Source organism: Balaenoptera ricei, chromosome 21 (genome assembly GCF_028023285.1).
Source record: "Balaenoptera ricei isolate mBalRic1 chromosome 21, mBalRic1.hap2, whole genome shotgun sequence".
Taxonomy (NCBI): Eukaryota; Metazoa; Chordata; class Mammalia; order Artiodactyla; family Balaenopteridae; genus Balaenoptera; species Balaenoptera ricei.
This window is the reverse complement of record NC_082659.1, coordinates 33957693-33972194: the sequence shown is the minus strand read 5'-3', so window position 1 is coordinate 33972194 and position 14502 is coordinate 33957693. Positions and strand designations below refer to the sequence as shown.

The 14502-nt window shown below is 41.6% G+C and overlaps 1 protein-coding gene across 14 annotated transcripts in view; it reads left to right on the top strand.

The window, feature by feature from the left end:
• The window catches only part of SLC20A2 (solute carrier family 20 member 2), a 106681-nt gene that overhangs the window by 18253 nt on the left and 73926 nt on the right, over positions 1-14502 (top strand). For 2 of the 14 annotated variants that reach the window (XM_059909589.1, XM_059909598.1), the window contains exon 1: positions 13525-13762. The exons of 9 other annotated variants lie outside the window; for them this stretch is intronic. The gene's annotated coding sequence lies outside the window, so the exon portion shown is untranslated. Of the gene's footprint in view, positions 1-1597; positions 1793-2398; positions 2545-3052; positions 3262-13524; positions 13763-14502 lie in introns of those variants that run through there. 3 more of the 14 variants (XM_059909596.1, XM_059909599.1, XM_059909602.1) reach the window with 3 other exon arrangements.

The following is a 14502-nucleotide window of genomic DNA, read 5'->3' as shown; positions in this document are numbered from 1 at the left end:
ATACCTTTCTTTTATTTACGGCTCTGCTGAGGTGCGTATTTTCCTAAGGGGGAAAATAATCACACTTGTGAATTGTGGACACATTTACTCTACAAAACACAGCTTTACTCTGTATTACAGAAGAGTGCCTGTGACATGGAATCAAGTACCCCAAACAGTGAAAAACTCAGAATCACTGAAAAGTCAAAAAGGAAGTTAGATTTCGTCCAGGGTATACTGTGGGTGGGAACCTTTTGGAGAAATTAGGCATTTAGAAAACCTGCCTGGGACTTCCCTGGCGGTCCAGTGGTTAAGACTCCACGCTTCCATTGCGCGGGGCACGGGTTCAATCCCTGATCCGGGAACTAAAATCCTGCCTGTCGTGGGGTGCAGCCAAAGAAAAAGAAAACCTGCCTGGAGTGTTGGGATGAGAGAGCTGAGTCTATTTATAGATCCTATTGTCAGCTTTATTTAGTTTCTTTTCTTTTTAAAATTTATTACTTTGCAAAAGCAGCATTTGCTCGTAACAAGTGAAAGTATACAAGGATGAACAAAGAAAAAAAGAATTCATCCCCCACCCATGTTCACAGATGTGAATTCTTCCACACCTTTTCCTGTATTCAGAAAAGTATGTTTAAGGATGTAAGGTTTGTCGGGGTTTTTTGCTTTTTAACTAGGATCATACTCAATATATTATTCTGAAGCTTGCTTTTTCTCCTTAATATATCATGGATATTTCTCCAGGTCAATAGATCAGCTCTAACTCTTGTTTCCAAAAAATGAATTAAAATTTTCAATATACCATAATTTATTCAACCATTTCCCTGCAGATGGATATTCAGGATGTTCCTCCCCACACACTTTTTTTTGCCACTACAAACAGTGACGCAACACGTATCTTTGTATGTATAACTTCAGGTGCCTGTGCTTCTGTGTCTAAAATATTCTTAAAACCTGTGGTTTGGTTTTGGGCAGATTTCTTAGTTTCTGGATATCTTCTCTGATAGAATTAGTGAGTTAAGGTCAGTTGAATTCCAGTTAATTGGCTTCTTCTGGGTATTAAGTTGGGCATTAGATAGGAGAATCAATTATTTTAGAAATGGATCTGAATGAATTCTAGTGACCATAGGTGTTTTTCATAGGTCCTAGGATTCCTACGGTTTCACCTTAGACAGGCCAATGGATGGGCTTCATGGGGGTCCAGGAATCATTTGATATTGATTGCAAAACTGTGTACATTTTATGGCTTTCATCAGATTTTCAACAGGGCTGTTGCCTCAAGGAAGGCTGACATCAACCTAGGAGAGATGACTAATACCACACGTAGCAGACTGGATTCAGAATAATATGAATAGGTGGTGGTAATGTTCTAAAACCAGCAAGATGAAGTAGCCTCAGGATGAACCATTTGCAGGAGTTGAGGACTGCCCCACATGCACCTGAGACAAAAACGAGCCATGAGTTTCTTTGGCCACAGGCTTCTGTGAGCCTCTCTGTGATGCAGCTGCTGAAAATAGATGTTAGAGCACACCTGGTGAATGTGTTTACTCCTGTGACCCATGCTTAGGTGAGACATTAGCAGGGGAGGGAGACCGGTGGTGGGCTGAGAAGTGCAGTCACGGGAGGAAGCACCGGAGGAGGAGTTGGGTGGTCGGAGCAGAAGGAGAGGGTGTTGAAGAGCGACGTGCATTGGGGACGGGCAGGACCGGAAGGTGGTGTGGAGAGCTGGTGCGTGTGGACGCGCAAGTGCGCAGTAAATATGTGAAGGCGTGGACATCACAAGGCAAAGGATCGTGACCTGCTCTCAGCTCTGGTGAGAGTTCCCCAGTGATGGGGTGGGTGCCCTGGAGAGTCATGACTTCAAGCCTATGATGGGGGACCAGGACAGGGGCTGTAGAAGGAATTCCTGCTCTAAGTGAGAGGTTGTACCATAGGACTTCAAAACCCTTTTAATTGGATTGTCATGTTTCTTCTCCCAGGTGCTTGAATTCCAAAACAGGAGAAAATTCTAGGATAATATCGTAGGCTCTTTTAAAGTACTTTTATAGAGGGGATGGTTTTAACTCAAAGGCTACATGATTGCCAGTACAGGTGTTTCAAAGGTGCTGAAATGTTGAAATATAACAGGTTTTTATCTGAAACTTGCGGCGCATAAGTTATTCCACTGTTAAACCTGAAGGAACTAGTCTAGGCCTGTAGTGTGTGGTTTAAGACTTTATTTTTGTCTCTTTAGAGAGGAGAAAAGCCACATTCTTTTCATGCTGCAAAAAGAGAGTAAAAAAGGAAATTTCACCACTTCCTGGCTTCATTGTGGCCTCCGGAAACATAGGACACTATCTTCATTAGACTAATTGTTCTGAATCCTGACTCATGATAATAACACTGCCTGGAATTTGTGTCTTGCTTGTTGTCTGCACAGGCCTGCACCCAAGTCTGCATACTGCCCTGTGAAGATGTAGCTCTGATATTTCACTTGGGTGAGACACGGATATCTCTTATCGCCCCTCAATAATTGAAACAATATAAAAATCCTTTCAGTTGTGGAAATGGATAAATACTGTCAAGGTTTGTTTGTTTGTTTGTTTTAATTATAAAGCTTTAAAAAAACAAAAAACAAAAAACCCTGTATCTCACACTAGTGGTCTTAGAACAGCTTGGGGGCTGCTGCCACTTCCGACCATGGGTTCCATTCCTTGTTATGGCGCCAGAGAGGTTTAGGTTAGGGCTTAAGGAGATGGGCTCCACCACTTGCTGGCTCTGGGACCTGATCTCCCAAGTCTGTTTCCTTGTAGAGGGAAGGTAACGATAGCACTTACACCCCGAGAGAAGCACTTAGAACGGTGCCCAGCTCATGGAGAGGACTCCCTAAACATTCTACTGCTATGTCTTCTGCTGTCCCCTCTTGAGCTCCTTTCTATTTTTTTCCTGATGTAGTAGATAGTGCCACTGATATGTCTTGTGCTATCTGGAACACACCCTGTCTAAAACTAATTTGTGTGTTCCCTCCCCTCCCCCTTCCTCCTCTCATCCTAAATCTACTTCTGCTCTGTCCTGTCTCCTCTCCACCCTCCAGAGGTGCCGGGGAGAGGTTAGCACCGCAGGCTCTGGAGGATTGAATTCCTGCTCCACCACTTAATGCTGCATGACCTTGGACAAGCGCCTTAATGTCTCTAAATCTCAGTTTCTTCAGTGAAGAACCTGATCGCAATCTGTCTTCTAGAACTGGGAAGATTCCCTGAGAGGAGTACACGTTAAGTGCTCAGTGTTGTTCCTGACACTTAAGTAAGTGCACAAATACGTGTTTATCACTAACAATTCTAAAGCTAGAAGTGGTGGCGTCAGCCTGAATCCCTCTTCCTTCCCCTCACCTGGGAGTCATCAATGCTATTGATTCTACCTCAAAAGTCTCTCTCTCCTCTTTCTATTCACTGCTTTTAGGTCAGGGTTTCTTCACTTGAGTCCACTGCTCAAAGAGGTTCATAATCCCCTGAAATTATGTGTTTATTTTTTGACATAGGTGCATTTTTCTTGAGGAGAAGGCATCTAACCTTTATCATTGACTTTCACACAGGCCAGTGACCCAGGAAAGGTTACTACTAACTACTGGCTTAGACTCTTACCTCTCAACTGTATTCGGTAACCTCTGTCCATTGACATACCTCCCCTGGTCTGTGTGCCTCTGATCTACTCTTCACACTGTTGCCCAGTTATTTATTTATTTTTTTAGTGTTCTTACACCCCCATCCTGTGCATACATTTGTGTTGACTCCCTGTTGCCTGTAGTGGCTGTTCTCACCCCAGCCACGTAACAGAGTCACATGGGAAGACTGTTAAAAAACACCAATGCCCAGTCCCCAGCCTGGACCAATTAATTGATACTAACAAATACCAGACATCAATATTCTGTTTTAAATCTTCCCAGGAGATTTTAATGTGTAGCCAGAGTTGAGAGCCTCAGGGCTACAGGACAGTGGACCACCGAGTTAGCATGGGACATTAGGGACCTCAGCAGTCGACTTTTTCAGCCTAATCTTCTGCCTCTTCCCCCATTCACATCCTGTCACTTCCACTCTGGGCACATAGTTTTTGCTATTCTCAGAACATGCTCCGAGCTTTTGCCTGGACTGATTGCTCTGCCTCAAATGCCTTTCGCTCTTTCTCTGCCTGGTCATTTCCGTCGCAGACCCTCCCCAAGTCCCAAAGACAGTTGCAACCCTCCTTTTGTGCAAACTTCTGCTATAGGCCTTACACTGTATTACAATTATTTGTGTCTGTCTTCCATACCACACTGAACTCGTAGAAGGTAAGATCCTTATTTATTTCACCTTTCTCATGCTTGGCACCAGCTTAACAAGTTCCCTGAAAGTCTGATGAATAAGTAAATGAGAGGGGAAAGCAGCCTACTCTGGGGAATCAGAAAGTCCACGGGGTTGGAGAGCGTAAGTAAATGTGCTGTACCAGATGTGGTGAGGAAGGCTCGGCAGAAGTTCATCCTCTACTGTTGCTTTTTTGTACTTTTATAAAAAGGAAAGATCAAAGTATATGAGTTTCTCATCTGGGACTAGGAAAGTCGAGACCAGCTTTGACAATAGCTCCAAACATTGTTGAGCGTAAAGTCATGTCATATTTGGCTCCTGAGATGGTACAGAGGTTTCTGAATGAGAGATGAAGAATCAGCCACTCCGATGATGGCAGCTGTTTATTTTGCCTAGTGGATTATCCTAACTTAGTTACTGATTTAAAGATACCCTTATATGGACGGTTCTCCAGACATTATATGTTTCTAATTTTGATCTCATCTCTGACCCTTAAGTTTTAGCTGCCGTCTCCTCTTGGCTGTTGTTAATACTTTTTTTCTCAGTGTATCTCAGAATTGTCCAACACATTCTAAAGAATCATAACTTAAATGTGATTGATTCCTCCTTTTCTTCAGTGCCCAGGATTAAATTTTGAAAGAGATTACTTTAGTGAATGATCTCAGAGAGATTCTTTTGGGTATTGTTCAGGGTTTTATCTTAATTATTTTTCCTGTACACTGGCCTACCACTACACTCTTAGGAGAAGATATGGCTTATTTAACACTTTTACACAGAGAACAGTAAGTACTAGTCTGACATCATGATGTGCATGTTTTTCTGATAGGCTGTGTATGAACAACTAGAATACCCTTCATCTAACTGGCTGTTTATTATCCTATAATCCAATATCATATCTTAGAGTTGAATAATAACAAGAATTTTCTTATTCAAAATCAAAGTGTTAGTTGGAATTTATTAGTATGCTACTCTTTTATGTGTCCATCATCTTATTTAAAAAGAGGGTTTTTTTTTTTACTTTTTAAAATTGAAGTATAGTTGTACAATGTTTTATAAGTTACAGGTCTACAATATAGTGATTCACAATTTTTAAAGGTTATGCTTCATTGATAGTTATTATAAAATATTGGCTGTATTCCCCATGTTAAGCCTTAAAGAAATCTGGATTTATCAAGAACTCCTCCTTTCAATGTAGTTGACATGAAAGGATCTTAATTAGTGAAACTAAAAAGAATAATTTTTAGTTATTTTTTAGGAGCATTTTTTTAAAAACAGATCTGACTCAAAGAACTGGGAAATGCACCCTTTCCTGGCAATTAGAGAGACAGGAAGAGAATGTCAAGAAAAAGAAGAAACCAAGTCTTACAATGTGAGCACTAAGGTCTAAAATGGATAATTGTCTCCTGTTTCACAGTCTACAATCAACCACAATACCCTGGTACCGTTTGTCCACGCTTCTTTTTGTGAACCAGGGTCTGTGTAAAGGAACTGGTCTCTGTGTTTCTGAGAATGGCCTCTTGGATTATTATAATGTCTGGGCTATTACAGTTTTAAGAGCTGAGTTGTTAATCCTTCTGTTTTCTTGTTTATTGCTGATATTCTGAAAAATGAGCCCTCATTGGAGCACTTTTTAAAATGAAATATACAGTGCTCAAGAGATAGAATCATGTACATTTATCTCAAGAGACTAGGCTCTGTCCCCCTATTGAAACCAGCCACCTACCGGATTCTTGTAGCCAAGTGAAGTTAGAATCTCTTATGAATATCTCAGCTCTTCTAATTTGAGGTTGATTTTGAACTGCTTACCCCCGAAGTGACCACTTCTCAGTGTGTCTGGTTGAGAACAGACCACATCCATTTACAACAAAACTGTTAAAAGTTAGAAAGCAAATCCTTGATTTCCCAACTGTCTTGGTAAACTGGTACCAAGTGTCGTGTTTTCCCACACACTTAGGCATCTTACGAATGCTCGGCGACTTGAGAATGGAACACAGGAGCCATGAGAACTTACTTGAAATTATTATTAGTAAAACTGGCAGCCTTGGGCTGCTATTATGAGGGTCCTTTCAGCTTTACCCTGCAAGTTTCCTGTAAAAACCCAGAGCCCCAAAGTAGATTCTCTAGTATGTACAGGTGGTTCAAACAGGAATTCCCCTTCATCATTATTTTACATAGGTAAAATAAATATTTTTTTAAAAAATCCATGCCAAGTACTGTTCTGAGTGTTGTATGTCCATTGACTCATTTTTACAACAGTCTGTTAACTTGCCTATGGTTGCTAAGCTAGTAGGTAGTGAAGTTGGGATTCGAATGAACCCAGCAGCACGGCTGTATTAAAGAGCTCACCTACAGCCCTCTTTTAGTCCTTACCCTGAAAGAGGTTGTAGGAGCTGTTGAAGTTGGCTTAATTGCTTGTGAAAGAGCGTGGCTGAAATAACAGAAATGAATACTGAGTGCTAATGTTCCAGAAGGTTTTGGAGGTTAATAGCTTGTTGCCTGATTCTTAATAGTTTTCCTATAATTGGATGGAGTCAACTGAGAAGTGGGCATTTACGATTAGCAGTTCAGCATAACTTGTTAATTCACATTCTGTTCACCAGTGCAGAATTGACAATACAGTTTGATCTGTGGTGGGTGAAATTTTTACTGCTGCATTATCTATGAAAAAGAGGTTTCGAGACAAATAGTGTAAGATTGCAGGAAGTTTTTACTTATTTCAACACAGCAGAATACTTTCAAGTACTTGTAGCAATTTTTTTTTTTTTTAGTATAATCTGTATTCTCATCTTAAAAACAGAGGGAACTCAGTTTAATATTTGTTAATAGGTTCAAGTAATAAAACTGCATTTAAAAGTGTTTTCAGTTTGGATACATAACTACTTGAAGCCAAATTAGACTGGAATTAGTAAGATTTCATTAACCTACCTTTTGAATGATGTGGCTTTAAGTCTACTTTTTTCCCCCTGAAATCTAAAATTACAATACATTTAAGGTTTCTTGTTTTAGATTAGCCTGAATACTAATAAATTATAGAGGTTCTGATTGTACTTAATGAGCCTATGCTTATTTTTCCAATGAAGGTACATTTATTACATGAGACATTAGTACAGCTTTGTTTGAATCTGGCAGCCGTGCTGTGTCTGTCTAGCAGTTTAAACCTAGCATCTCACGTGCACAACCGTTGCCCCAAGAGAGAAGAGGAGGGACAGTCTCTGATCTTCTGAGTGGAGGCTAATGTTGAGGCACGGGAAAACATGGCTGACCCTTGTGTTCTAGTACAGTGCTCTGTGAACTTCAGATGAAGGAAAAAATTAAATATATCTAGCACCTACTACATACACGTTCTGTCCTTGGTGATACAGCTATATCTGTATTTCTGTATTGATACACATCTGTCTATTGGTCTCGCTATCTATCTGTCTATCTTGCTATGTATGCATAAACATGAGTTTGTTTATTTAACAGAATATATATTAAGCACCAGGCACTGTTCTGCATGCTTTACAAATATAAACTCATTTAATCTTCATAATCACCCTATGAAACTTGTATATTGTTATGCCCATTTTAAAGATGATGAAACTGAGACACAGAGAGAGTAATTGCCCAGGGTCAACAACTATTAAGTGATGAAACTAGAAGGAACCCGGGCAGTCTTGCTCTGGACTCCATACAATCATTGGACACTTTACAGCATACACTTGGAGAAGTTAAGGAACTTTATTAGTGGTCTAAACAGCTATTAATTGATAGAGCTGAAATCCATTTCCCAGACATACATTCTACAGACATGCATCACAGCCTTTCTTTTTCTCCGTCTTTGCTCATGTTGTTGGTTCTGTATAATGTTCTTTCCACTCCTTTTACTGTTGAAAGCTTATCAGCAGGCAGAGGCTCAATTCACATGCCGCTTTCTCCAAGATGCCTTACTTGACTAACCCACCTAGAAGCCTCTTCTTTTCTTAGATTCCTATTGGAAAGGATTTTTACCCTTTGGGATGCTTACTGATTACCCTCTTATATGGTAGAAAGTTTATATATATGTACTGTCACGTCTCCTATCAGATTATAAGCCTCTTGAAGGTAGAACTGTCAGTAACACCATTTTCTGCTATAGTCTTGGGCAGCCTGCTGTTTGTTCAAATCTTGCAAATGCTCGGGAGTTTCTTAGTGGCAGGAAGCAGTTGTTTAACAAGTGTTTGTTAAATGGATGACTATTAGGAATGTATTGGTGAGGATAAATTTTCCCCAGAGACTTCTAAGATACTTAAAAAATTAACTCTGTTAAAATAAGTATTCAAACAACAGCAGTAATAATGCTGCCTTTATTTTCATAGTCCTGATATAATTATGTTATAAATTATGCAGAATTAGCTGTTTATCAAAGGCTTAAAAAAGAACTGTCTTGAACTTGCTACTATGTGTATGTATGTTTTTAACTTGCAAAAAATGCTGAAGAAAAAGTGGTTTATTCTTTGAGTCAGATTTCTCTGCTCATGTGTGTGTAAATGGTACTCTTAATCCATTTCTGAAGTATTAAGACAGACTGAAAGGCTATGAACTCTGCCCATGTAATCACTCTGAAGGCCAGGATGGAGAAGTCATTACTTTAGCACAGAGAGTTGTAGCATCGAAGGCCACTTATATTTGTTTCCAATTATAGGATGAAATAAATAGAGCACTTACATTTTAGCAATTTTATCATCAGACCATATCACTATTTCATTTTAGTTTGATTAACGTGATAGTGGAGATGACAAAGTAAATGTAGTAATCAGAATTGTGGATTTTTTTAAAGCTAGAATTGTGAATTTTTAAGAGTAAGATAGACGTAGATTAGTCTTAGAGGATTTCGTTTGGAAGTAAAGGGATGGACTATTACAGACCTTTTGAAGAGTGTATATTTGTGAGCTTTTGCTATATAACAAGCCACCTAATTCTAGCAGCTGGGAAAAGGAAACCTTCCGTCTCACAGTTCGGGAGGTCCCCCGGGTGGCTCTTCTGGTGGGAGCTAGCCCGGCTGGTCTTTGCAGTTAGCTGGTGGCTTGGCTGGGGCCGCATGGCCTGGGATGGCCTCCTGGCCCGTCGGGGTGCCCGGGGTGGGGCTTCAGTGGCAGAGGGCAAGTCTGTGCTCCACGTGGTCTCATCCTCAGAAGGCTAGCCGGGAGTCTCCAGGTGGTGGTCTCAGGGCTCCGAAGTGCAGCAGGACGGGGCAGGTTCCCCTGGGCCCGCACTTAAGTGTTTGGGTGATGCCTGCAGGCCAAGCGCAGGGTCAGTGTGGGCAGGGGCTCCCCCAGGGTGTGGCTACAGGGAGGCAGGAACAGATAGGGGGCTATTACTGCACCACCTAGCAGACATGAAATGTGTGCATACTGTTGGTCAGGGTCCCTAACTTCTGATCCAGCCTTAGGCTTGCAGCCTGAGCTGCTCTAATAGAGGAGAACTGAGCAGGCTGTCCAGGCTACAGGGTTTTCAGAGACAGTTTGCAGACCCTGGCTTCCCTGAAATACTTAACAATTGTTTGAAGCCCCTTTCAACTTTGTCTTTTTTGAAGCTTTGAAGTATGAAAGTAGGGAGGCTTTCATCCTCACTCAGTGACATCCCAAACCGATCTTCAGCGAGGACTGCACTGAAGGTGGGAAGGGTGCGACCCTAAAGGCGCAGTGGTTTATTGAGAGCGCGTGCATGGCCGTGCCTGGCCGGCCCGGAGTCCTCACGCTGCCCCTTGCTGTCGCACCATCGCCCCTGTTTTATGGGTGGCGAGGAAGCAGACTCACAGGCCCACTGAGCTGCCTGGGGTCATACAGCTGGGGGGTGGGGCTGCCTTTTGAACCAGGTCTTACTGACTCCCCAGTTATCGTCCAAAGAAGACTTTCTCCCCAGTGGGCTGGGGATGTTTTTTTCAGCACGAAGCCTTTGAGTACTTTATTTCATCCTCTGAAAAACTGGGGACCGTGGTGAGATGTGAATTTTTCCCCCTTCCTACTTTTTCCCTGCCCTGTACCTTCACTAGTTAGGCCAAATAACCAGGTGTAATTTGAAGATGATAAATAACTCAGAGGGGAAACTTTACTGCTGGTTCCAGATGTCATTTTTAAATATTTTGGAATAATCTATCTATGACTCTTCTAGATTCCAAAATAAAATTCAGAATCCTGAAATATTCTAGGACATATATTTAAAATTTCAGTGGGGGTGGATAAATTAGGAATTTGGGAGTAACATGCACACACTGCAATATATAAAGTCGATAAACAACAAGGACCTACTGTAGAGCACAGGGAACTCTACTCAATATTTTGTAAAAACCTATATGGGAAAAGAATCTGAAAAAGAAATATCTATATGTATATAACTGAATCACTTTGCGATACACTTGAAACTAACACAAAATTGAAAGTCAACTATACTTCAATAAAAAAATTTCATTAGAAATAACCTTGATTTAAAAATGAAGCTGCCCCCCTCCCTGTGCTCCCATGGCCCACGGCACATAACTGCATCGCCCTATTTACCAGAACCGTGTATTTGCCAGGTTGGGGCTGGGGGGTCTGTCCCTCTCACTCAGCCGTGAGCTCCTTGACATCGAGACCTTGTCTTTCCTTTCTGTATCCTCAGAAGCACGTCCCGGAACGGCAACATTCCAGTATTCCGGGAACAGTATTTGCTACAGGATTCTATAACTCGATTCCATGCCCAGGGAGAAACGCTTTTCTTCTTTTCATCTCTCCTCCTTCTGGTCTGTTTGTCCTCCTTTTAGTCCTTTCTCTTTTCTGAGTCATTTTCTTCCTGTTTGTCTTGAGTTCCTCAGCTTTCCATTTCTCCCACCCTCTCACTGGCGATCTTTATATTCATTACATGTTGAAGTGACAGCATCTTGGATGTACTGAGTTAAGTAAAAATATTATTAAAATTACTTTCACCTGTTTATTTTTACTTTTTTAATGTGACTAGGAAATTTTAAATTATAGAGGTAGCTGCTCCGGAGGGTCGTTATCCAGGCCAGTCCAGGAACGTGAGTTCGTCAGAACAGTTGTCTTTGTCTGGATTTCATGGGTCTGTCGGACTGAAGAGCCCCTAGGCACCGGCCCCCATGCGCATAGCTCTGCCTCTGCCTCATCCCTGCCACCCACAGTTCATGACAGCGAACGGGAGGCTTTACCTTGCTTTAAAATGAGGCACAGAGATTTTTCTCTACTGTCACAGGTATGCCTGGAACAAGAGTACAGTTGACTCTCACATTCTTTTCACTAATGAAAAGGAAACAGCAGGGTGATTCGTACATTGGAGGATACACTATTTTCTTTGGAATGTTTTCGTTCTTGCATTTTGGAACAGGTGTGGCCTCTGTTGAAAGCAACAGTGGGGTCATACTCAGCATATTTGACACGTGAGGAACTGGAAAACTGCTCGGCGTCCCCTGCCTTCAGCGTAAGGGAAGTGGGTCCATCATCTTGGCCCTCTGCGATGCCAGATCCTATGCATAAGTATTTATGGTGTATTGGCTTTTCTCTTTTATTCAGTTTAGGCTAGAAATAATGTTTTGGCTTAGAAACTCTTTGACTGAACTATGACATAATAGGATAAGGATAATTGTGTCAAAAATAGCCTCTTGATGTCCTCCTTTGGCATGAAGAATTCCGGAGTCAGTTCGCTGTGGATCACTGAGAACTGACCATGTTAATCAGAGGTCAGCCATCTTCGATAAGTTCTTTCCTTTGGGCGCAGAGTGGGGGGCCCACTCCAGCGACTGGGGTTGGGATGGTGAGTGCAGGGCAGCTACCATCTCACGGGGGTGAGCTCGTGCTGGCTGTGGCCGCCGAAGGCTGGGCCTGGGGGTGGACGCCCAGACTGGCAGCCAGCAGTTTTTGTAAACAGCCGGGAGGGGGATTGTGCTGGTGGCTGCCAGCTCAGGCCAGTGAAAACCAACCCGTTCGCCGCTTTGGGTGGCGTGCCACAGGTGGCCAGTGCTTCATAAGGACACAGCCAGGCCTTAGGGGTCCATGTCACCTGCCTGTACCAGGGAGTTGGGGTGTGAGCCTCAGAGCTCAGACCTGGGATTTGGGAGCTGAGCAGAATAAATCTCTTGAAATCTAAACTGACATACGACATTTTAAAATTGGGAAAACAAACAGCTCTGAAAAGATTTGTAGGATTATAGCTGAATAGTTAACATGGAAGACATGTCATAGAGAGGTTAGGAGCAGGGGTGGAATAATCCCGTGTTGATTCAGTGAGAAGCGCTGGACAAGGCATTGAATTTCCCTGTTTACCCATCTGTTTAAAAAACAAAATGGGAAAATGACATCTCCCGGAGATGTTTGGAGATTTGATTGATGTTTGTAGTGTGCCTGGATAGCTCTCATAAAGTGTCCAGTAAGAGCAAAATATGTCATAAGAACTTAAATATCTACACAAACTAGTCTGAACCATCTTGAGTAGATAAGCAGTTCTGTGTCTTTGATCCAAGTTGTACTTATTAAGGCAATTTGTGTTTTTCAAAGAAAGTTCCGTGTTACTTCTAATTTTCTTTTGAATATCAGCTATGTACTTGGGGTCTTTAACTGTCAACTTGAGCTTCAACACGATTGATAGATGGTCTGTCACCTATAAAGGACAACTTACCAGTTCCAGACAGCCAGGCAAGGCAGTTAAATACACTTCAACATGCTTCTTGCTAAGGACGATGCCTTTTGCAAATATTTGAGATATTTGTTCTCAGTTGTAATTTATTAGTGAACCTGTATCCTCATAGCGACTCCTTGGGAGGTGCAGAAGACAAAGCCAGAAAGCAAACAAAATTCGTTCATTATATATCAAGAAAAGAGCTTTCATTTACCGCTCTTTGTTGGTAGACTTACTGGTATGTGTCTTTGATGCCTGTTTAATTTCACGTAGTACCACGTCTAGTCATGCTGTGTAAATAATCTGACAGAATATCCCTTGACTTGGTTTTTCCTTGTGAAGAGCATACAGCACTGCCACCTTGTTGCCAAAGTTTTGTCTGATTTGAAAGTGCTTAAAAATCAAGTGAACGCCTGCTGTGAAAAAGAGCTTACTCTCTCTCCCTCTGTCAGTACTTGCGAAAACAGGAAAACAGCGTAAAAGGAGATAGCACCATGGGACTGAACTCAATAATTAGCATAATCATGATGCTCCGTATTGTTCCCCAGGGCACGCCCCTTGGCCAGATCTCCCATTAAGAGGACACCAATGTTGTCCCAGCGAATAAATCCCCGCACGCATGATGCAGATCAGCGAGTTCCTGCCCGCTGCGCCGGTGCAGTTAATTTTAGCCAGGGTTTGTTCTATGAGTTGTAAACCTGTTTACCCAAGTAGAAGTTAGCAAGCTGAAATGTGACTTCTCCGCCCCATGTGAGAGGCGTCTATTTTAGACTCAGGTTGTTGGTGATCCCCAGAGAGCAGTCTTTGAAGAATTGCAGCCCCGATTTCCTTTGAAAGTACTTGTGAGTACTGGGTGAATCTTTCAGATTTCTCTTTGTTCTTTTCTCCTTAAATCTTCCTAATGTTGCTATCATAGTAATTTTTTATCTCTTGGGAAAACTGGGAGCTCTGGGGTGGGCACTTTAGAGGCTTCTAAGAATGGTGGCGAAAGGGCTTTCCTTAAATGTATCCTAATGCAAGAAACCTGCCTTACTCCATTTTCCCAAGAGAAAGTATGTGATTCTTACTATTTTTATCTTTGCAAAAGCAATCTGTGGATTGTTGCATACTTTATCTGCTCAAATATTTGATTAATGGAATGGTGTGTCATTGAGCTTTATTTTCAATGGTAACCTAACTCTTAGAAGGGAAAAAAAAGTGTTGAAAGTGGATTCCTGTTACACTTACTGTGAGCTACAAGTTTATGTGCAGAAATAATGGGAGTGTCAAATGTAATTTTGTAAAATGTGTAGATGGACAGTTTTTGTCAAAGGAGGATTTGGTGCTTAAATCCATATACTCCTAAAGAGAAGCCCTTAAAAAATAAAATGAATTTAGGAGGAAGCTTTTGGAAAGTAATTGAAATTATCTTCTGGAAGAATTCCCTAATCTTAACTGCTCTTAACGTAACAAGTCGCCAACTTAAATTTGGACTGAAGAAGACTAAAGATTTTAATGTAGAATATTTTCAATTAAGTCTGAATCACCTTGCTTAGTTTGAAGTGTGTTTTAATTCAGAAGACTCGACTTCATGCCAAACAAC